The 24,520-nt window shown below is 37.0% G+C and overlaps 1 long non-coding RNA gene across 1 annotated transcript; it reads left to right on the plus strand.

Moving 5' to 3' along the window:
- Positions 1-237: 237 nt before the first annotated feature.
- LOC119151796 lies at positions 238-23,682 on the plus strand. Its single transcript, XR_005105550.1, has 3 exons — positions 238-763; positions 13,758-14,009; positions 15,481-23,682. It is a non-coding gene; the product is annotated as an uncharacterized LOC119151796 (long non-coding RNA).
- Positions 23,683-24,520: the final 838 nt, after the last annotated feature.

Raw genomic sequence — 24,520 nt, forward strand, 5'->3', positions numbered from 1 at the left:
CCCCACAGCGGCGCCTGCTTTCCGGCAGCCGCGGGGCGGGGCCGGGCCGGGCCGCGCGGGGCGGAGCCGCGCGCCATGTGCCGGGCCTCGCGCCCCCTCAGCCTCCGTCGGCCGTGCCCGCCTGCCGTGCGCCGCCTGGGCCCGGGCTGACAGGGCCAGCCCAGCCAAGGCCATGGCCAGAGCCACGGCAGGCCCCGCGAGCAGCTCGCACCTCAGCTGTGCCCTGTAAGTAGGCCGCACTTGCCAAGTGGGCAAGCGCAGCTGCCAGGCCTGGCAGCCATCGGTAGGCTGTGACAGGCGGGCAGGCCTTACCCTTGAGGTACCGTCGGTCACAAGCGCCTTTAAGTCTGTACAGCTGTATGGGCAAACAAAAGTTGGGGCAAGGCGTACTCACAGTTAACATAAAATACAAACGGGTGAGAACATAACAGAGTATGTTGCTCGAATTGGTGGAGCGTAAGATACTAAAAATGCTGTTCAGTCTGGAGGTTCCTTGTGTGCTTGTGTTTTTGTTGAGGTTTTTCATAGCCCTTTACCCAGCAGGTTAAATAACATAATCAAACACATAATCAACTGTGCCAAGCCTTTACTAAATAAAACGTTCCTGTTCCTTTCAGTGCGACATTGCAAAACTGCTAGACAAGGCCTCAACTGGGCAGTGAAGCTGTGGTTGCTAAAGATGACAGTCCTGGAGCACAGTGCCACAGAGAGCTGCGTTTTCACTCACCTCAGAATTTGCATGTGAAAATCTCTGAATCAAAAGGTGACTAAGCAATCTCTTTTTTCTCATGCCTTTTTGTCTATAATGCTCTCTCACGTCTGCAAACATCTGTCTAAAGAATGCGCCCAAGTTTAGATTTTCTTTTTTTCCTCAGTTTTGCTGTCCATTCTACCCTAATGAAATTAAAGTGTAATTCTTCCTTTAGTAAAATACAAAAATAATTCTGGTGAATTTTGAAGGTAAATAATGAGAAGGTACTTACCCAAATGTAATCTGTACCTCTTAATTTTTTCAGCCCATAATTTTTCACATACATAGTCACAATTTGCTGTTGGTGACATCTGCCATAGCTGCCTTCAGACATCCTCAATTTATTCAGTGTAAATGCTCTCTTAAATGTAGGTATTTTTCAGAGGAATAAATGAAGGGTCCTTCTTCTTGTGAACTTCAGTTCCAAAGATCTGACTACCATGTTTAGCCTGGAAAATATTATGTTCATTTTCACTGTTATCTTTAGCCTTGAGATGCTTCCAAAGCACTTTGGGACCTCAGAGAAATGAAGAAAAAAATTAAACATCAGTAATTAAATAATTGCTGCTTAGTGATTATGCCATTAAATCATTTGGTTATTGCAGTTTAGTTATTAAACAATTACTAAACTATGCCACAACTAAAATAGGAAGAAAAAAGAAAGAGAGAAAGAAATATTCTTGACATTTGGCAGAGAATGGAGGAAAAGAGTGACAGCTAGAGAGGGAAACTTATTTTAGACAGAAGTGACTGGGAAGAAAGAGATACAGTCCAGTTATTTAAAACACATATTTCCAACTACTCATTTACCTACTGAGGAATCACTGCAGGTGTTTATGTACTTTCTAAAGCAAGATAAATATGAAGATAATATTAAGATTACAAGGTAAAACATTGGTAAATGTGATAGAACTAAGATCAACTCTTCTGCTGAGATCAACAGAACTAAGATCAACAAGTTTATCAAGTGAGAATTAATAAGCGTTCAGAACTTTGAAACTCACAAAGGAATGAAAGATAGTAAATAGCCCTCATAATTACAAAAAAAATATTTCCTTCCAAGGTTCTCTTGGTTTATAGATGGGCATCTTGGCTAAGCTTAGTAGCTAGTTCATGAGAAAGCCCTAAAACTGTGTTACAACAAATAATTGGTGACTAACTAAAGAAAATAGTAAAAAGTTTAATGAGATCTGAAAAGGCTCTTTATAAAGAAGAGACTGAAAACTCAATGTATTGTGATATAGATGAGCTATGTCTCCTTGACATTAAGATGTGGGACTTCATAAACTGTGTCAACAATGAAGGTGCCCTTCTAGTGTTCCTCATTAGCCATGGAAATGACATGGGAGGAGCTGTCATGGGGGGAAATAAAAAAAGGGATTCCTAACCTCCCACATCTGGTAATGGTCCTTGGCAGTTATCATAGCAGTGAGCCAGCAGATCCAGGCAATTAAAAAACACACTCCTCCATGGTGTCCTTGCAATAAGAAAAGCATAAGCAGATGCACCGCACAGGAAGATTTATATCTCCCCTAGAAGCCAGTATGGTAGAAGATATGCAGTTCTTTCAGATGCAGTCTACAAAACTGCACGTTCTGGAGATGCCAGCCAGAATCAAGTACAATGACGGAAGGCTGCATTATATGTAAAAGGAGGTACTGAAAAGGTAAACATGAGGTTTTAGCAGAACTATGTCTGAAAACTTAAGAGAAAACTGCAAACTTACTGTAGACTCCATAAAAGAAACTTAGCAGAAGCTGATTACAAAGAACAATTGTATTTCATGCAGTTGGGCAGCGTGCATGCACTGTGGCTATAGTAGTGAAGCTGAGCTTGAAAGCTAACTAGTCTGAATTGCTTCATCTCACATCTACGGGCCGGTGACTTAATTACTCAAGAGACAATCCTTCCCCTTCTGAGAGTTATTGACAGTAATCTCTCATCAGTTTCTGGTTTTTTGTCTCAAAAGCATTGTGCAAGAGCAATCAGTTGATTGCAATACATCTCAGTGGTACAAAATGCTTCTATTGCTTGCTGCAGGTTAAAAAGGAAAAGCACTGATAAAAGTGAGTTGCATTTGTAAAATAAAGACACTTGCAGCATGGACTAATATGGATGCATGGATGTAGGCAACTAGACACATTAATACTGTCAGCTCTGGTGGCTGTTAGACCTGCCAGTCCAATCAAAACCCGAAGTCTGTTAGCTTTTGTATTTTGCTTCTCCACTGCCATTCTTTTTTTTCCCCCAGCAAAAGAACTTGCAATGACAGATTCATAGATTCATTCTAAGTGTAGATTCTCTGTGTTGTTACTGTAATCTGCCCCTTCTGCTCTGCAGGTCTTTTGTTTCTCAGTTGTAAATTCCCCACTAAACTGTCATTTGTTCTATCCCAGGGATCTATTCCCCCACATCACCCTCTATTAACCACTGATGAACTGCAGGCAATAGTCTCATTTTGACAAGACATACAGAAATGTGTTAAGAAATAGCAGAAACCAGTAGCTGTATTGTTCACAACACCAGAAGGTATATTTGTAAGTATATAACTTATCTATATATAAGTATATAACTTATATATATAGAAGTATATATATAAGTATATAACTTATCTCCTGTTTTGACTCCTCTGACCTTATACTGATAGAGGGATGAGTGCAATAAATGAGAAATTATGAATACAACCATCAACTTTATTCTGCATATCAGCCAGCAGCTGTTCATATTGTTCTTACTTTGCTTATTGTGTTCAGGCATTTTGAGGCAAGAGTGTCACTCAGCTAAGCATGAGGATTTTGCAGTCAGGAAACCAAAGCGTGTTTTGTCAAGCAGCAATTAATAACTAGAGACAAGCAAGTTGCAGGACAGCAGTTGTTCTCGATTGCTTCAGCTCAAATGTTAATGAAAAAGAAAAAATCCTCATATTGATTCATAGAGACTAGAAAAGAATTACGCAAGAAAATGTTGATCTGTCATTGATTTCTGTAACCAAAAGGCCCAGTATAATAATTCTCAAGGTGGTCATCCGTTTTTCTCTTGTGGAAAAAAGCTTGGGGCTGGGAAAAAAAAATCCTCCTACTCTTTGTATCAATTAGCAGGTCTTTCCACAATGTGTTGATGTCTGCAAAAGCTGGATGATTACTTTTCACCCTGGCACCATATGTTTTAACTTGTTGATCCTTTTGATTTTTAACCACATCTATGCCATCCATATGTAGCAAAAGGCAAAAATTCCTTCGAGGTTTTTAGCAACACAAATAGTTTGGTTGAACTTCTATGTATTTCCAAATCAAGACTGAAGAGCTAGGTAGTGGGAAACCAGGAAATGTAGTTGATGCTTTAGAAAGCTTTGCTATGCAAGAACAGCAAAATGTGTGCTTAAAGCATGTAAACCACCTTACCTCTTACCATGAAATCATAAGACAAGCTAGTGGTTTTATTAATCTGTACTTACAGGCTGATTTGGAAAACCTTTAACTATGCCATTAAAGATTCAAAAAATAAAATATACATTACAAATTACATTACCTTTGGATTAAGGATTTCTAAACAAATTCTTAGAACTATTGCTATTGATGTTCATCTTAGGAAATTCATTTGTTATTATGATCACCTAACCAATTTCACTAGATTGAAAGAGTCTTCCCCAACTCTGTCTACAAACAGTGAAGACGAATGGGAGGTAGTATCCAAAAAAAGGGAATTCACATTTCTTAATTGAAGCAGTGACAGATGTCACCATAAACTATTTGTGCAAGACACAAGTTTCTAGGTTTATAGATTACATAAACATGGGGGTCAATTAAGCTACCACCAGCATGCAGATACCTCTGTCATAGAACTCAGAGACCAATGCAAGAGGGCCAGCAGCGTTCCAGTTGAAGGAAAGTGCCATATACAAAGGAAGTGATGGTATTTAAACTGGAATCATGAATTTACCTACACAGAAACACAAGCAGAGTACTAAGGAGAACATAAATTTATCAAAATTTTTACAAAAACAAAACCAGAACTTTTACAGATTAGAACTTCACTTTTCATCAGACATCCCCTTCTGCTCTACTGATACTAAAATACCTGTTATATAATTTTCAGTTTCAGGTTGATATTTAAAAATGAACTTGACTATTTTCTTCACTACTGATTTAGTAAACAAATTTAATGTTTGGTGAGAGTGGTTGAAGAGTGGAGAAGTTTATAAGTACGTTCTGAAAAGTCTTGAACAGAATCCTGAAAAACAAATTTTAGGTGTGACTTGAATTTAACATAATCTGTCATATTATTAATATCAAAGTTTACTTTGTCAGAGTTACCTAGGGAGACCGTGAAGTCTCCATCACTGAAGATTCCTGAAGCTGAACACATGTCGGAAGCAGACTTGGTACATTTAAGTGCTAGAAAGCTACTGGGGGAAGTACTACTAAACTACTGTGACAAATATACTTGATGATTTTTTCTTTAAAACCCTACTGAATGAGGACTTCATGCTGTATCTGGTCACTATTTGGCTGTAATCTGGGAATCAGAGTGCAATTGTCTAGTTCCAATTTTGTATATTAGTGAAAAAAACTACAGTAGAGTGAGGAGGTCTTGCTCATTACCATTGATGTTATGGGTTTTTTTAAATATTATTTGTTATTCCTAGAGGCACTACACACATACACAAGTACCAACCCGCATGACATTGCAACTGGAGCTGCTGCCAAAATTTTATTAGAATAGATATGTTCAGATGGGAAGCCTGTAACTATGAATGCACAAACAGATCCTAAATGAACATCTGCAAAACAAACACTATTCAACACATGTATGGTTTACTCAAGTATTCAAGTATTCCATAAGGTATGCTTGTGAAATTGATTGCATTTGGTCTGCTGTGGTTTGTTGTTACAGTATCATACCTTCAGGAATTTGGCATAAGTATAAACACTAAGGTGTGATCTAATCTGTTTATAACATCATTTTATAATGTTTTTTAGGCATATATAACATGTTTATCCTTTCTTTTTTAAGAAAATATGAACAGCTTAATACACAACCCTGAAGAAATCATAAACTTCCAGTCTTTTAAACTTTAAAAGTATACTTCTGTAAATTAAAAAAAAAACCAACCCAAACCATATATTGTCTTTTCAAGCACTTCCAACATACCATTGTGCAGAATAATAATAAAAAAAAACCATCTAGGAGAGTCACTGTCTCTTCAGTTTGCATGTATTTCTCCTGTCAAAATTACTCAAACTCATCAGACAACACATCCTAAAAGTTACAAGACATGTTTGAATTGGATAAGCGCTATCAGAGTGAAAATAGCTACAAATAGAGCCATTGCCATTACAAATCCTGTTTGTTTACTAGGATGCAAAAGAAAAGTATTTCTTAAATATTTTTTTTTGTTTGAGCAGCTTTTCATTGTGACTTTAGCTTAAATTAAAGTTAGTAGATGAACATTAAGAAATAAAGCTTGAAATTGTTCTTAGAAAAACAATACTATGTACATCCATTTATCTATTGCAAATGCTTGTCTGGTTCCCAGGTTAGAGACACAGGACGCATACCTTGTCTATTGGATTAATTTTTCTCATTCACCTTATAACAAATTCAATCCTAGATGTCTACTACTGTGTGTACTCCACATAGTAAACAAAATGCAAGCAAATAACTACTTGGTTTAGCCTTTGTGTCCACTTCTACTCAATTAAGCAATTCAGTAGTAAAGAACTTGGTTCCACTGGGGTGATTCCAGACATTGTTATATTGGCAGAAGCCTTAAGTAGCATGAAAAGTGACATAATACCAATCCAATAAAAGTCCCAGAGACTCTTGTTGAAAAATGACACTATTGGGTATGGTTTACTGTCATATTTTCTGCTTTAAAAAAATTTGAAAAAAAAGGGGGAGCAATGTATATTTATTGGAGAAGTTGTCTTGTTGATAACAATTGCCAGGTTATACTGACAACTGCTATACTACAAGAATCCTACTGCTACATTGGTTTCTCTCTCACAAGCCTTGTCAGAGAAAGAAAGGGAGAAATTCTTTGCCAGAATACTCTAGTTCATTAGAATATTGTGAACAGATACACAACAGTATGTGCTCTTGTAAACAGGAACTGAAAATTTCTTCTATGATGCTTCCTTTTGTTGTGATTTGTAAAAATTGATTAACTCATTACACAAAATATTAGCCATTCTTCATATAAGATATCCCACAAGCAAACCACATTGTGGTGGGCAGACAAAAAGAGGATAAATCCTTCCAGAAAAGAAAAGACAAAAAAGTGAGTTAAAACTCATAGAAGTACAATGCTCCAATGCGGCTTTTAGACTATTGCAGATAGTACTGGAAATAATAAACGATGTGTCTGCTTTGAAATCATAAAATAACTTACGTTGTATCACAATGAGTTGCTATTAGGGAGATCTTAAAAATACCAGCTCCTAAGCAATAAGTATTTTTCCATCATCCAAAAGAAACAAACTAATAATACAGAAATAAATAAAGAAAATGTTCTATGTAACATTCCTTTAATAGAATATTACTTAGAATTTCTGCCGAGGTATCAGCAACTCTGGGCAGATCACTGTAAGGAGAAAGTGACACACTTTTAGGTTGTTAGATTTCTTTATATTCTTTACAAGTAATCATGTATTTGCCTACAAGTTTCTGTTCATAAAACTAGAACTGAAACTGATTCCTTGGCATTATCATCACATCTGTAAAATGTCCATTAATTCCGAGAAAGTCTTTGCCAATAACGGATTTTTATTCATCAGATTGGCTGCCAAACTGAAAGAAAAGAAAGTGTTAGGATAACAAAACAGAAAACAGTGAGGATTGCTGTCATCCACTATTCAATTAGTTTACAGTCTGTAAAGGAAAACCCCTTGTTAGTCCTAGAATCAACACTTCCTATGAGTCTGATCTAATCAGAGTTCTGCAGAGTATCTGGAGTGTGTTTCTCTGGTTTAGCTGTTCCACTTAAAGAACATTAAATGTCTATCTGAACAGGGATTAAAAACCAAGAGCACCCTACCTCCCCAGTTCCTGGTTTACACACCAGGCTTAAGTCATTCTGACTCGGTGAACACTTATGTGAAATAAAACAAGGTTTATTCCAAAATCCAAAAACTAGTCTGAGTGAGTGGACCTCCTCAAACAGGAGAGGGAACTCAGCAGAGAAGATCTACCCAGTGCATTCTCCCAGATGAATGCACTAGTGCCTGGACTTTCAGATAAAAGGCAGCATCATTTCCACCTTCCTTTTCTTGTTATGAATGTAGCCAGCCATGTCCTAGAGTTTTGCATTCACACTGCTTTATGAAGTTTAGGAACCATCAATAGAAAGCATCGGCCTCTCAAACATTCTGTGTACTTCATGTGAATACTGTATCGTTGCCTTCCCTTCAACTGCATTTTTTGCCAGTTTCTATTGAGAACAGTCTCTAGAAGATTAACATATTGTCTTCAGTTTTAGATAACTCCTCTGTAGCATATGAATGATAACTTAAAAAAAATAATGCGCTGGGTTTTTTTTTCCTAAGTTTTGTGAGGCACTGACTGCTATTTTTAAACTCTGAAACTGTCCAACAGCCCTCATATCTACACAGCTATTTCCTTTTTGCCTCAATATTCAGCAGAGTCAACTTGTTTGTCTTTCTTTCAGGCTCCCTTCTGTTGGGTGTATAGTGTTCTTAGAAGGAATTATTGTAGTCCTTGAAGAAAATGTAAGAAACAATACTGTGAGTAGCAACTCTAAAACAGAGTTAATATTGTCAAGGCTCACCATCATTTCCAGATTCTTGAATATTTGGTCCTTGACTAAAATTTAGCCAGTTTGTAATTTCCTTGAATTACCAAACAGAATGCATGCTTCCCACCTGGACTACACGTGTCTGGCAGCCTGAATGTGTTTGTACTTCAATCAAAATGCAAAGTCCCTCTGAACACCATGGTGATGCATACTTCACTGGTGTTAATATTGACTTAGCTCTGAGGCAGACAAGGCAATCATTTGCTGTGTAACATCTGGGGTGTTCCACACAGCTTGACAGAAAATCATGTTTTTCATGTAGAAATATAGAGGAGGGATCAAAAATTCTTATAAAGAATATAATTTATTTATTCCTGCACATTTGAATAGTAGTGTTACATAACATTAATTTTGGTAGGAATGTCTATAAGAAATGGATTTTTTTTTTAAAAAATGTAATTTCTTAAAGATTATACCTTCATTTGGCTTCTTAGAGGTATTTAGCCTAGTTTACTAAGGAAAGGAGATTTGTGCAATCATAGCATGTGTGTGTGTCCCATTAATAGCTTTTGTGGACATAGGCTGATTCAAGACAAAATTGATAAAAGGGTAAATACACCTTTAAAGTAATAAAGAGCTTCAAATTTTTGTGAAAGAAACTACTGGGTCGAGACTACCCATACTGAGACTTAGAATGAAGAGTTGCCATTCTGTCCAGGAGAGAGAGCTGAGAAATGCCACAACTGTGGCTTCCATCAGATTGCCAGCAAGGGCCAGGTTTCATTTGCTGTGATTCTCACAGACCTGAGTTAGCAAAGGGAAAGCACGATTATTATCCCAGTAACTCCTGAACTCCAAGGGCAAGGATGGGCCATGAGCAATCAGAGACTGAGTTGGCTCCCAAAGCACAGCTAGAGTCCAAGCTAGATCCTGTGTCATTCTATCACCTCTAACATTTTTTTAACTGTTTATCACAAACAGAATTATCCTGCTGACCTGTGTATTACTTTTCTGCATCCTACAAGTTTTCTTAAAATAATAATAGTCTCACTTAAGTCTCAAACTAGAACTTGCAGCTTTTTTTTGCATTACACAGCATATGGAAGAGGGAGGGAGGACACCATTTCTGTGCTAACCTCACTTCAAGTTGATTATCTTTGTTCTCTTTCCTTTTTCTCAACACCCATAGTGCTCCATTTCCTCTCAATATACGCTATTATTATTCCATCTTCCAGTGTTGCATAGGCACATAAAACTAGTGAAAATATCCTTTAATTTCTCTCTTCAAATTCTGTGTCTGGCCGATGTTACTTTTCATGCCAGCTACTGTAAAGATGATAGTATGGTGTTTAGACCCACGTAATGGGCTGGTAGCAATGGAGGCCAGTGTAGCACCAGAGCCTGGAGCAGTTAAGGATTGTAGAGCTAAACTTTAAAACAACAGTGTTATAGGAGAGTCAAATTTGATGGATGCTTTTTTGATCTTTGAGTGAGGATTTACAGAGAGAAAAAGGAATTTTCTAGTGACATTGTGATTAATAGCACTGCATTGGTACCAGCTGAAAATTCTTGTAGCCTAGGATAACAGAAATGCCATTTTGATGTTAGGGCAGCTGAAAAATAACTTTTTCATTATATGAACATGCAGTATTAAATCACAAACAACAATGCTATGGTAATAAAATCCATCCTAACAATACAGGTAAGCAGAGGCTGCACATAATTCTTTAAGGGATCTTGATCATAATATTCTGCAGCCCACAGATTTCTAACAGGTGGTTTTTTAAGTGCCTGCAGCAGGCATTTACAGGGTGGTTTCCTTAATTGTGCTAATATATTAGTACAAATCTATGTGCAGTAAAAAATAATTTTTCTAGACATTAAACATCCAGCAAAACACCGAAGCCCTAAACTATTTGTGATTTCATTGCCACAAACAAAATGAGTCAGATGTAGTCTCTGGTGTCCTACTTCTAGTATATGGTTTCACCAGGAAGCATTAACAATGAATCAGTCAGCTGCTCTGCTTCTGTTTAGACAGGTGGAGTACAGATATTAAACTTCTACAACAAACAGATGCCTATCTGAATTTGACAGAATTAAAAAAAATGTGGGTTTTCTCATATTTTCTAAACTAATGTGGACACTGTGCATATCCTTTACTACAAGCCAGGATTACTCACCAGATCTGGCAGTCCCCAAAATTACTTTTTTAAAAGACCATGTACAAGTCAGTAAAAAACAGCTCATCCCTTTGAAGGTTTAAGACAGGTTAATATTTTACTTTTCAGGAAAGAGAAGGATGAAATATCAGGAAGTAGTGATATATACAGAGCGGTAATACTTAAAGGCAGCTTTCAGTTCAGAATTGTTATTCTAGAGAAGACTTCCACAAAGTGCTCCAACTTAGGTTACAGCATTGACAAAAAGTTAATTTTTAAATAAAATTATCTTCTGGAAGTTAACCAAGTGGAATTGACTTACAAATTGAACAACACACCTTGCTTCTATCAATATATGCTGTGTGGGCTAAAACTGCAAATTTCAGTGTGGCAAAATCTGAGTTAGCTGTAAAATGCCAGTACCCTGACAAAATATATAAAAAATGCACCTGTGAAAAATTAAGCATTGATTATAAACAGTCTCTAGTGACTTAAGCTACAGGACTGCTCTTTTAGTTTAGCAGCAAAGTACTCACTTGGGAAACTTGTGATATAATTTTAGAGCAGTTTCTCAGATGAGTTTCCTATTTCAACAGCTAATTGAAAACAATTTGTGGAAGCAGCCACATTCATTCACATTGTTAACCACTTAATGATTTGTAATAGGGGACGAGATCCTGCTCCTGTGGAATCTTACAGTAGTCATTTAAAGTATTTTCAATTCCATATTATTTTGGAGAGGAATAAAATGTATCCACCTGATAAGCTTGTCCTTTTAAACATAGAAATATTTAAAGCAATATGCTTCCAAAGTCCAAACTAGATATTCTTGTGACCATTAATAGCATAGGTTCCTCACCATATATAAATCCAATAGTGTGCTAACTGGATTACGGAAATATTTTATTTTACCAATTTCTACTGTAGCATATTAAAATAAAACATATCTAAGTTAGAAAGGTTTCTACAGTGTCTTTCCCCAGATATTTACTGTTTGGTTGCATTTCTACTCAAGGATTTTGCTTTAAAAGTGCTAACACTGAACATAGCTAACATTATTGTAAAACCTTCAATAGCACTGTAAATCAGAAGACAGCTAAACTTGCTGAACAGTATTACAGAAGAAAAGTTGATGTCTTAGATGTCAGAAATTATCTTCTATAAATAAATTGAAATACACAAAAGGCCATGTGTTGGACACAAATTGCTTCCATGTGGATCCACTGCCAGGATTGGGACCTTCGCCAGGTCCTTGGGATAGGATCAATGTTCTTGGGCATTTTTACAGTTTCCAGAACAATACTTTGAAATCCGTTATAATGACCTCATCAGCTATAGGTACTCTTTTGCAGTGATCAGTTAGTTATCTTTGGGTATAAAGCTGGATATTAATGGAATACACAATATTTACAGAAACAGTAATAGTGTCAGTAATCATTAATATCTATGGCACTAGTGAGGATCTTCATAGTTCTGTACTGTTCAGGAGCAATGGAAAAAGTTTTGGAAATGAAATAGATGACAGCTATGAAAGTGCAATGCATGTGTTTCCAGACCTAGGAAAAAAATTAAAGATAATGTGAAAGCGCACCTTAAAAATTTGCATCGCTTTACTTTTTCAGTTGTGGGTTTTTTTCTGGGGTGGGTAGGTTGGTAAGACTCTGATTGACTGAGCACAGCCCTCAAAGCATAATAGAATAGGCTTCAATTATTTTTAAGTGAGCTATTTAAAACTATAGAAATCCTAGAATGAAGTCCTGGTTCTTTTTATGGGAAAACTGGGAGCTAGAATGGGAGGCAAATGTAAATAGTGACTATTTATTTCTGACAAAATAAGAGTCTGGGGGTTTGGCCCAAGAGTAGAACAGTTCTATTCCAGTTATATAGTTTCAGGGGTATTCAAGGCTGAAAACAACATAGGTTGAAAGAAAAAAAAAGTATTGAGATTGATAGTAATTCCAATTTTAATATCTTCTCAGAAATTAAAAAAACTAAAGTGAAAGATTATACAGTATTACTAAAACCCTACACTTGACAATAAAAGCGAGTATGAATATTTTTTCAATAAGCAGTTCTTGTTCTGATTCAAAGCTGTTCTAAGCCTAACCCTCCATGGTTAGGCATCTCTTTACCCCAGAGCTTCTGGCTGGAATGTTTCCGGGTGGAGGGACAAACTGTTTGCCTATATCTGGCTTCCTAATACTGAGTTAAAAAAATTACAGTCGTACATATTCACATATTCAAAATTATATTCCTGGTACCTGCAAATTTAAGAGTCACATGATAACATAAAATCTTCATGCCCTTATTAGAGGAGATTTATTGTAGAAATCTTTGGTTTCCAAATCAACAACCTAATTTTTCCTCCAAACTTGAATTTTGGAAAATACCAAGAAAATTATACCAGATGCTATAAATTAAAATCCTGTCTGAAGAAGAGTGAAGCAACTAAATTAAGCAACTAGAAATTAAGGCAGCTTCAGAATAACAATAGTTCTGATGACTTGAGTTACAGTTTTCTTTTATGAACTACTCCATATATATGTAGGAGAAAGCATCTTCAGAATGTTTTTCATATTGAAAAACACTATTTAGTACTTTCTGGTTAACTACTTTTTTCTTTTCATCAGTCCTGAAGAAGTCAGTCATCCATATGTAGCATATTGCAACTTAATTCCATTTCCTAATTCCCTGTAGTTACAAACAATGCTAAGAACACCCTGCACCTGATTTCCATGTTTCTGTGAAAAACAAGATCTAATTGGACTTTGTCATCACTGTTTGATAAACACTTTAATTCCTTCACCGTTTTCAAGGAAATCACCTGCCCAATGCAAATGTTATGTTTGGTTTCTGATTACTCTTGGACTTTTTTATAAGGTTTATTGAGAAAGTTTACATTACAAGATTTTTAAGGAATACTCTTTGAAATAAATCTTTTTGGCTAGTGGGGGGCTTAGATGCTGTCCTGGCTGTATAACTGTCAGCTAGACACAACCTCAAAATGAGGCTGAAGAATGCAGTAAGGAAGGGCCTCAGTTAATGAGAAAAAAAGCTTTAAAAATGCCCTTGATGTGCTTTATATCTGCAGTGGTCAAGATCCAGAAGGATAAGGGATGGCTGAATGGAAGCTGGAGCGCAGCAGATAGCTGGTCTGTGACAGAGCCTAACAGAGGTGAGACAAGATACAAGACATGAAAACCAGCTTCTGCAGCAGCAGTCCCAGTTGGACTGTTGTGATTTACACAGCAATCAAGGCTGTGGGGACCAGTGACTGACACCCGGCTACTGACCTGATCTTTGTCTCTAGTGGAGCTGAGAACAACGGGCAGCTTAAAAGGAGGTAGGTAGTTTGTTTCATAAGCAGTGCTCTTGCTTATACTACACGAGATGAACCATGTATTTTACTTTGCTCCAGCAATTCACAAATAGCTTCATTTCATGTTCTTTTTGACCACTATATAATAAATTTTACTCATTCTTAATGCAGCCTACCTCTATGGTTGCTGCTAATTTGTTTCTCTGTCATATGAGTAACTTTGTTGGTCTCACCAGCTGTTCTATAAAGAAAATCTGACTTTGTCATGATCTTCCTCTTCCCACAGATGGTTTAACGTAGAACTTGATCTATAACACAGCCCTAAATACATTGCAGGCTTTTCGTTGCATATCTGCCTATGAGCAGTAAATGTTTTGGGCTGCTGGTCTATTTTTATATCTTGCTTGTATCAAAATCCCACACTGACTTGCTACATTTTTGAAGTGGCCAATAGAATTTTAATTTCAACCATTGTAAATATAATGCCAACCTAGAATTAGCTCTTTCGGTGGGAAAAGCTTACCTTAGGAGGCATAAAGTATATGTCCTTTTTCCATCTATCAAGTTGTAAACAAAAATCTGATTTGCTTGCAGCACAGATTTCTCTTTTCAAAACCACCAGTGCCAAAGCGAACAATCTAGGAGGCTTTCCACCCCGTGTTCTTCCACTGACTATCAGATATATTATAATAATCTTCATTCAGTGGTTTAATACATAAACAAAAGATCTCACTACATGATTCTCAGTCTTAAACTGTAATGTTTTGTACTATTCAATTTCAAATTAGAGTATTTCTCTATATGCCTTTGGCAGAGTCTAACTTTTCTCTAAGAATATTAGAAAAATTCATTTAAAATGGTGAGCAAAGAACCCAGAATAATCTGAGGGGCATTATAATCTGCAAGAAAGATATCCCATACAGTAAAATATTAAATAATAAACTTTATGTTGATGAACACCAACCAAAACTTAATGGTCTTTTCAATTCTAGAGTGTAATCAAACTGGTAATTTTGTACCAGTATATCTTTGAATAATACGTGGACTTACTGTATTAAAAAGATGGAGAAAGGTTTTTTTTCTCTGTTGTTCATGTATAATAATCTAAAAAGGCTGTATTGAGATCTTGAGAATAACACTTGCAGACCTAAGACTGCTTTAGGAATTCAATTCCATCTGTATACTCTACTAAGGTCTTTTTGCTACAGGTACACTGTATATTTTATAATACTAGAGAGGATAGCAATGCAGCATGCAACAAGGGCACATTGCTAATAATCCTATTCACGTTAAATATTTAGAATTCCATCGTATTTCATAATCAGAACTTAGAAGTAACATATTAGAACAACTCCATGCTGATGAAAATGACTAATTAAGTATTAAAAGCTGCGAGAGGAAGCCATTGCTTGGAAACAATTCTTAAAGGGAGAGAAAATTGCAGTTGCAATCGTTTCTAAATGGTTTTCCCCTTGATTTTTTGTGTTTCTTTTAGGAGAAGAGCTGAAATTCCTCAATGCTAAACTGTCTGTAATATCGAAAGAAAGAAATTGATCTCTCTCTGCTTCTCCCATCTATAAAACTGAAATATTCCTGCTTATATAGGCTCAGGGCAGTTCTCATCAGAAGTGGTAAACCTTAGTAACTACCCCTTAGTCTGCAGCGATGCCCCTTAGGTTTCACACTGAGTCAGACCCTGGCATGAATAATAGCAGCTCTAATGCTATTCCAGTTGAAGCAATGGATACAACTCTTTGGCTCTGTAGCTTTACCACGTCATGAGATTGGAACTATTCATGACAAACGGGATAGTACTAACAGTGAGAGCTACAGCCCCAAGCAGGCTCCAGCAAAGGATGTAACTGAGCTTCCCTCAGCTCTCAGTTTTAAGGGTTTAGTCAGAGATTCTGACAAGCAGTACAGAGCTACAAAGTTATGTCCGCTGTTCAGCAGCACCTAAATGGGAGAAGGGGAGCAGCAACTGAAAGACATTCAGAAATGCCAGTGAACTCTCTACTTTTTTTTTTTTTTAAGCCACCCAGATTTCTGTTTGCTCTGTGCAGTCAGATCAGAGCAAAGCAGACAGGCTAAGGCTGGGCTTCACAAGTGTTGAATAATACTGGTTTTAACTTTGGATGACAAAACGTTGTCCATTTTCCTTTTTTAAAGGAAACAGATATAGAAGCACTAGCAGTTACACATTCTAAGTACTTTCTAGGTCACCTTTCTACTAACAGATCAGTTATCAGATTTGAACTATTTTCTTACAAAGTAGTTACACCAAAAATCTGTCACAGCCCATACGTGCCTTTGTAGGGATCTACAAAGTACATGAAAGTAAAATATGCCCAAATATAGTACAGTATAGTAGTTGGATATTCCAGAAGTTTAGGAGTATTCTGGCACCTATATTTTAAATCTTGTGACAGAAAATGTGTAAGTATTGCCAAAGCACAAAAGAACACAATTTTTGTTATCAGATATCCAATGGATTTTGCACTGTGTGAACAAGTTGTGGACAGCTGACAAAATTACTCTATATTTCACTTCTTTTGACTTCAGAGATCAGCCTTCTTCCATCTGGAATACCATTATTTTCAGATTAGTATTTTGTACCTGAACTTCAGCAATGGAACTAAAACCAGTCAAAATCCTTTCTATTACATCACAAATCATACTCAGCATTAATTTGATATGGTGCAGCACAGAGACATCTACAAGTAGTGACAGATTCAGTACTACCCATAACACATTTTTATGTCATATACTTCCATAGTCTGCATATGTAGATGGTGTGGATTTCCTGGAATTTTGATGTACACATTAAGATTTCTATTTAAAGTATTTATTTCACATGTTTACTTGCTTTGCTTAATATGTGAGGACCTACTGTTAAATTTAAGATTTGCTGAATTAGGTTGTAAATTTCTTACACTTTCAACCAAAATAGCTGACAGTCTTAACCATTTGTGGCATGTTAAATAGCTATTAGATAGTGGTCCTCAGGGACAATCTAAGACATCCTCTCCTTCATAATATGTTAATGTCCCACAAGCTTTTTGAGCAGTGTAAGAATTTCAAATACTGACTCTCAGCATTTGATCTATTGGTTGAATCTAATTATGTCTGTGAATGGCATCAGATAGATCAAATATAACAAAGGAATAGTTATAAATGCTTGTGTAACACAGCAAAAAGGCTTCCTGAGATAAATCTCTAAGCCAGCATAGGCAAAGCTCCAATAACGTGGCCAAGAAACTGCCAATTAATTGCAGTTACTAATCAACTGTATGCTATTATTTGTAGTGCTAAAAATAGAACTCCTGCTAGAAAAATCTAGACGAGAAACAGTAATACAGCATAGAGCCTGTTTTCAAAGTAGGTGTTGCAAAGTATCTACGAGATACGTTGTATCTTCCTTTATCACCTGCTCAATGCAAGAAAGAAATGCAGTGTTTCATGCTGGGATTTATAATCTCGGTGGACTGTACCATGGTATCAAAGATTAAGTCAGCTACCATCTGCTCCATTTTATGCAAAATAGATGTGGCCCTTGAACTTCTGGCAATTTTCCAATTCAATCCTCCATGCCGATTTCTAACACTCCTGCCTTACAGGATATCCTATTATTCAGCTCAGACAGTAAATTGTACTATTCATGGTCAACTATTTGTTGACCATGTACACTGTGACACAATGGCAGGGCAGAAAGGTATCTACTCTTGTCTGTTTTTAAAAAAAAAAAAAACTTAGGAGAATGTTCTGAAACTGTGTGTGTCTGTGTGTATATATATATATATATATACACACACACACTTTTCATTATAATGAAACAAATTCATTCTTTACCATCAGGTTTCTGCAAGTGTTACAGGAGTGCTTAGTTACTAGGTTTTACTCTTAACTGTTGATTATTTTTTTTAAATACACAGATCCTGTTGCACTGTTAACTTAAAATTAAAGACGAAAAGCTTAAAAAGGTGATCAACATACAATTCAAGCAAGAAGCCTGATGCAAATGAACATTTAGCAAACTCAGCCATATCACTGCAGTGAACAAATTTTGTTTTTATAGAGAACGTGCAGAATTTGCGTTTTCAAGATAGCATTCAACCTTGGTAATATAGAAGGATAATTTGTCTGAATTGTCAATAACTCTTGAAAATTTTAGTTAGTTATATTTTTCCATTTATTTTTATTCTGGCATTTTATTACCTGGGGCTAAGGTAATACTTTGTAGTTACTGTTAGAAAAAAATTTGTAATACACATATATATATCTCTTCAGAGATTCCAGATGTGGTCAAACGCTGTGGCCCACTGTTTGGTGTAATGCAAGTTAAAATTGTGTTTGCTCCATTTCAAGTATGTGAAACACGTTACTGACATTTGGTTGCACAGAAAATTCACTTGTGCTTGGTTTTGCATTTATTAAAAATGAGCAACAGATTATTTTCCCAAAAGTCACACCCTGATCTGCCTGTAATTTTTTTTTATTATTTTAAAATGTTGGAGCAGAACATGAAGTATAGCTCTAAAAAGCCATAAATATCCTAAATTACATTTTTAAATTTTACTATGTATTGTCAGGAAAGACAGGAGTCAAGAATAGCAAGCATACAAAGGTGAAATTAATTCACCTTTTGAACTCTCAATGTGCACATATTTAAGATTTGATCCTAGTAGTCCTAAACATTTTATCAAATCCAGGGAACCATTCGTATTCAGATAAAGTCTGTGATAGCAGGGGTTTCTTATCTTCAAAGGAAGAGAGAATTCAGAACCTCAATACAAAGAGAAATCCCATGCTTCTGATAAGAACTGTAAATCTTCCCTTTGAAGACTGACACTATGAAGAATTCCTGCTTAAAGAAGCCAAAGCAATATTTTAACCAACAATGTCTGGACTTAGATGTCATACCCTACAAAATGCAAAAATTTTTATGAGAATATATGCTAGAAGGCAGAACTTATCTGAACTAAAGCAGTTACTGTAGCGGACTCAACTAGAACAGTAGCAATGCTGGAAGTGGCAGTCTAAACAGAACTCCCATGGTTACTGCCATTATCAATTTGCTGTCATTTCACTCTCATCATAGAGACCTTTATGTCACAGTGACTAACAATAAAGGAGCCCACAGCACTCCTGCAAGTGACTGCTGGTTTGAAGGACTGATGGCTTTTCAAAGACATTCATAGTTTAGCTCCTTATGATGGATTTCAACATGATGCCAAGATTTTAATTTTGCAGTGCATTAAATAAAAAAGCAACCAAATAAAAAGAGCGAAGTGTTAGCTATATTACAGGTAATACACCTCTCCTCTATGGAATTTTTTTTGCAGAATGTTTACTTTGCAGACTATTATCTTGACTGACAACAGAAGTTCTAAGACTCAGGTAGGTCCAGGTGCATATTTACTGTAACTTCTCTCAAATGCTGTTAGTCTGTTGTCCCTTTGTTAAATGTTAAGTCAAGAAGTCTGTAAATGCTACAGGGCATGGCATGCATATACTTTGCAGGACAAGTAAGAGACTCTGCTGCCTTTTCTATATACTTGTTAGATCCTGGAACTGAAAGGGATGCAACAGCATTTGGGAAGATTCCAAGGAGACTGTATAATTTTTCTCTAATGTTATCCTCCTGCTACCTCATTCACTTCCAAAATTACATTTTTGACCTTTAAATTTTTCCCCAACTTCCTTCCAAGAAATGTTTGAGCCCACAGGACAATTTTGAAAATGTTTATCTTCAAAAGTTACTAACTGAACTTACTTTAAAGGGGAACATGGCTGGCAAACACAACAGAGAAGTTATTTTTCCCCTATAATGATTTAGCCTTTGATGCATAGACAGATGGTCATGATCTCCTCCTCCTCCACCCATGGATTTTTCTAAAATGACACCCAAGTTTTTCTTGGCAGCAGTTAGAAAATCTGGCAAACAGCTCACTTCAGCTCCAATTATATTGACCACATTAATGCAAAAGATCAGCAAATGAAATGTTCCATATTCATTTGGAAGAGATGAATTAAAATTTGCAATGAAATAAGATAAATGCAAATGAGAAACAAATGCCAGCTACTTGCATCCACCCTTGTATCTAAGGATTTACTGTGACCCGTTTTTTTTCACTGAGAATGAATGCTTCTTGAAGGCACAGGGTGTTAAGTCTCTTGTAGTACTTCTTAGGGCAGTAACACTTTATAGAACCAGATTTCTGAGAAATGTCTTCATAGGCAGAATAATACCCATTTGCTCTGAGTATTTTAAGGAATACTAGAGAATAACACTTGCCCTCCATGCTCCAGGGACACCAACTCTTCAGATGAATGTTATCTCTATATTTATTATCAAGGCTTTTCACACTTGCCTGTGCTTGTCACAAACTCTCCTGGGCACAGGAAAAGCAACCAGGAATGTGACTAATTCCCTATTCAAGGGCTTCTAGCCGAGTATTTTTTCCAAGGCAGTGTCTACCATCCAAGGTACATTTCTTTTACAAGGCAGAAAGCAAATCTTGCTGGCAATTCTTTTTCCACCCAGTTACAGGCTAATTTCTTGCTACTACTGTGTGCTGTGGCAACCGCGTGTTAGCTCCTGTCTGCTAGTAACTGGTGGGCAGGTTTGTACATCTCTACCAGTATATGGGCCATTGCAAATAGTTTTACCTGTGGCAGCTAAATAGTGTTCTCTAGGGAAAGGTGTATCTTTAGAAAGTTATATTCAAATTACTTATTCACCATCTCTGTAGAAGGGGCAGTAGGTAGAATATGTTTAACCTCTGCTGTATATATACGTATGTCTCATTAAAAAAAAATTGTATATATTTGTTCTACTGAAGTATAAATACCAACAAGTTACATCAGTCAAGATGCCTTGTGATGACAATTTTTTGCTCTACCCAGGTGCCCAGACCATCTCTAATTCTGGGTCTGATTCATCAGCATGAATAATATAAAATGAATTGTGCTCAAAGTATTCACAGTTCTGAGCTATTTAAAAGACATTTGTAATTCTTAGATACTGAGCTATCAAACCAAAAACTTCTGATCATTCTGCTTGGCAGAAAAAAAATAAATCTGTGCTTGTGTAACTATGCTTAGAACAAATAGACCTGGGAAACTGTATACCAAGTTCTAGCATTTGTATTCACACATACTACAGCAAAGTTATGAATTGAATATCTTATTTCAGGTCTGTGAATATTTTAAGGAAATGTCCAGCATTGAATCATAGACAACAGGATTTGAAATGACATGTTAAACCTAAAGCATGTCCAGTGCTACTTTTTCATCAATTCTTATCTTTGCCATAAATATCACACCCTCCTACGCTGTATATATTCATTACACAGCTGCAGCTCCTCCTCTAAGCTAGCTAACACAGCTGTAGCTATAGAGTGCAGACCAGATGGCCAGTCAAAACCCTGCTTCCTATTGTCTGCAAAACACAATAACCATTACCAATAGTCTCTGCTTCTGAGCCCACACCTTGTGTGTTTTATATTTCCTCAGTCAAAAACTGGCCTGGATCACACATTCAACACCATCATAACTTCCTTAGGGACTTTTTCTACTGTTTGATTAGCATCCTCAACTCATTTTCCCTCCTTTTTTTTTTGTAGTAGAAAAGTTTGCTTTCAAAACACAGTCCTTTTCACCTGTTTTAGCCACACTAGGCATAGGAGTTCTGCATTAACTCCTGAAGATTTGACTATTTCAGCAAAAGAGCAAAGAAAAAAAGCTTTTTTTTTCCTTTCCACACTTTACACATATATCATTTCCACAATAACATATATATAAATTATACACATACTAGGAGTGAATTCAGAAATGGGGAGTTACAGACAGCACCCATCTTACAGTATGAAACAGGTTTGGCAGTTACTCTAAAGTAGTCAGTGGAAGTGTGGCCATCAACTTGAGTCAGCTGTCAAGACTCATGAAGGGGAATAGTGGCAACAGCAGCTTGTAAAAGATATGGATAAAAGAGCTTGCTATACTGGAAAGATAAGAAAGGGGATCATTTTTCTGGGGGTATAGGGAAGGAGGGGTCTTGGTGTATTAATGCCTCATGTAACTTCATACTAATAGGACTGGCTAAATACATACTCAGTTTTTATTAAGGCTGTAACATTTGAAATAGATAATACATACAATTAATTCCAATGGCATAGGAAAAACATTAAAAATTACTGATCAATTATTTGCTTATAAATTTTGGGGGGTTGATTTTTTTTTTAGAACTGCTATCCACTGAAAGGAGCTTGAAAAGCACACTTAAAAAACCCCAACACATTCTGCTCACATTTGGAAGCATAACATCAAAATCTCTAGTCTTCTGCATCTAACTTTTTAAGTGAACTATTTTTTTCTTGCAAATTCTTTGTTAAACAAACGCATTCCTCCAAGCCAGTACAACAGAGGCTTCTCTGTGCAGATAAGTTTAACTCCATAATCTGTGCAAGTTTTATTGCTAATAATCTGATCGCATTTCATGAGTCCAACTGGTCATAATACAAACCTGATTTTCATCATGGCCTCTCTGCTGTACCTTTTGTTCCATTTTCACAAGTGTGTGTGTGTATGCATATATATATGTATCAGTCCCCTAGTAATTTTCAAGTATCAATCACTTCAAAGGGCAACTGTTGCTAACCCCTGTGCTCAGCAGTTTTGGTTTTTTTTTATACTGTTCCATTTGAAGGGAAGCCAAACATCTCTGTATGGGTAGCTTTTGAAATGGGGGGGGAAATATTCCAGCACAACTGAATGACACAATCTCTAACATCTAGAAGAAGAAAAGAGTCTAAGGAAGCTGAATTTTAAACTGTGTTTATTTGGAATGTGCAAAGACAAAGGATGTTTTCAACCAGAATGCTTGTGATCTTCCTCATACCCTTTTGTAAACCAGTAATGCCTACAAAAGCTGTGCAGCAAGCAGCAGATAGTGCTTGTCCTCAAAACATTTGAAAGAGTAAAAGCACCTTGCTAACTCCAAAGAGAATCTTCTCAGCAATACCTCCTGTGAAGCTCCTGCAGCTTTATAAACTAGCTTGACTTACCAACAGCTGCCTATTGAAGACCAGAGGGGAAAGCATGCCCATGGGGAGAGATGCTGGCAGACAGTTCTGCCAGTGGCAAGGCAGCTAGCCCTGTTACCTCTCTGGCTCACTGTGCAGAACAGAAGAGGAGAGATGTGGTCTCTCATTTAGGGCAATTCCAGGACGGTAACATCTCATCAGCCCAACTCTTTTAGATTCCTTCTCAAGCACACCCAAGTCAGGATAGATATGAAGCACTAATGCAATTTGTTTGATTTTATGTAGCTCATTTTCACCCTTAGGCTATGAATATCTAACAGCTTCATACTCTCAGTGGTCATGGGGCCTTGCCCTGTTGAATCAATTACAGTTATCCAATCTCAAAGTAAAAGACATAAATCATGTGATGGCTGCATTAAAGAAGGTGGTCTAATTACAGAATCACAGAGTAGTTGAGGTTGGAAGACACTTAAGTTTAGTACAGTGCCCCTGCTCAAGCAGGGTCAGCTAGAGCAGGTTGCTCAGGGCCTTGCCTCCCAGAATGGAGGCTCCACAATCACTCTCAGCAACATATTCCAGCATCCAGCCACCTTCACAGTGTTTTCTTGCATTTAGATGAAATTTAACATGTTTCAGTTTGTGCTTGTTGCCTATTATCCTGTCACTGAGCACCACTGAGAAGAATCAGGTTTGTCCTGCTTAAAAAAAGGCAAGATACATTCCTGATCCTTTTGAAATGTAATTGCTTAACAGCACCCGAAAATACGATCTGCCTCCACAATGACAAACATGGGTGAAAAATGATGGGGTAAACCCTCAGTCATGATTACAAGAAGAATCTTCATGCTGACCAACCTGAGCACTGCTTAGCAGTGCCTATAGTAAATCAACAACTGATGAAGAGTAACATGAAAGACAGTAATCAGCCTAGACAGTAACCTTCTCTGCGGCCAGGACAAAGGCACTCCTTACTGCAAGAAATCTTGTTAAAATGGGTATGTAATTCTTTGCTGTAGCAAATTTCTGCTAGGTAGGGAGGCAAGAGGAACTGAAAGAGTACTACAAAGTATCTGTTGTTGTAGTTCTGCTTTGGCTATAGCAGATGTCAGCAACCTGGGGAATGCTATATCCTTCCTACTTAGCAGTGACCCAGAGTACTAGGGTCACCTTCACCAACCCTACCCTAGGGTGCTGTAGTCACTTCCCCATTAAGATCAGCAGTTATAGGTGGTGAGCTGTTGCATCCTGTTTCGCTCATTTTCTGCTTGGCTGTCAACCTTGTTTCTAGTCTTTCTTTACTGGCTGAGGAGCATAAAGAATTCAGAAACCTAGAGAATCTGCCTTTGAAATTGTTACCTGTACCCAGTGAAATGCTAAGAACAACTGTGTGATGCAGCTAAAGTAGCATCTAGTGATCCTGCTCTGACTAGTCTTACTGAAATTGTCCCTTTTTATTCCAAGAAGGTTTTATTATGCAACAAAGGTAAATTA

Source organism: Falco rusticolus, chromosome 7, assembly GCF_015220075.1.
Source record: "Falco rusticolus isolate bFalRus1 chromosome 7, bFalRus1.pri, whole genome shotgun sequence".
Classification (NCBI taxonomy): domain Eukaryota; kingdom Metazoa; phylum Chordata; class Aves; order Falconiformes; family Falconidae; genus Falco; species Falco rusticolus.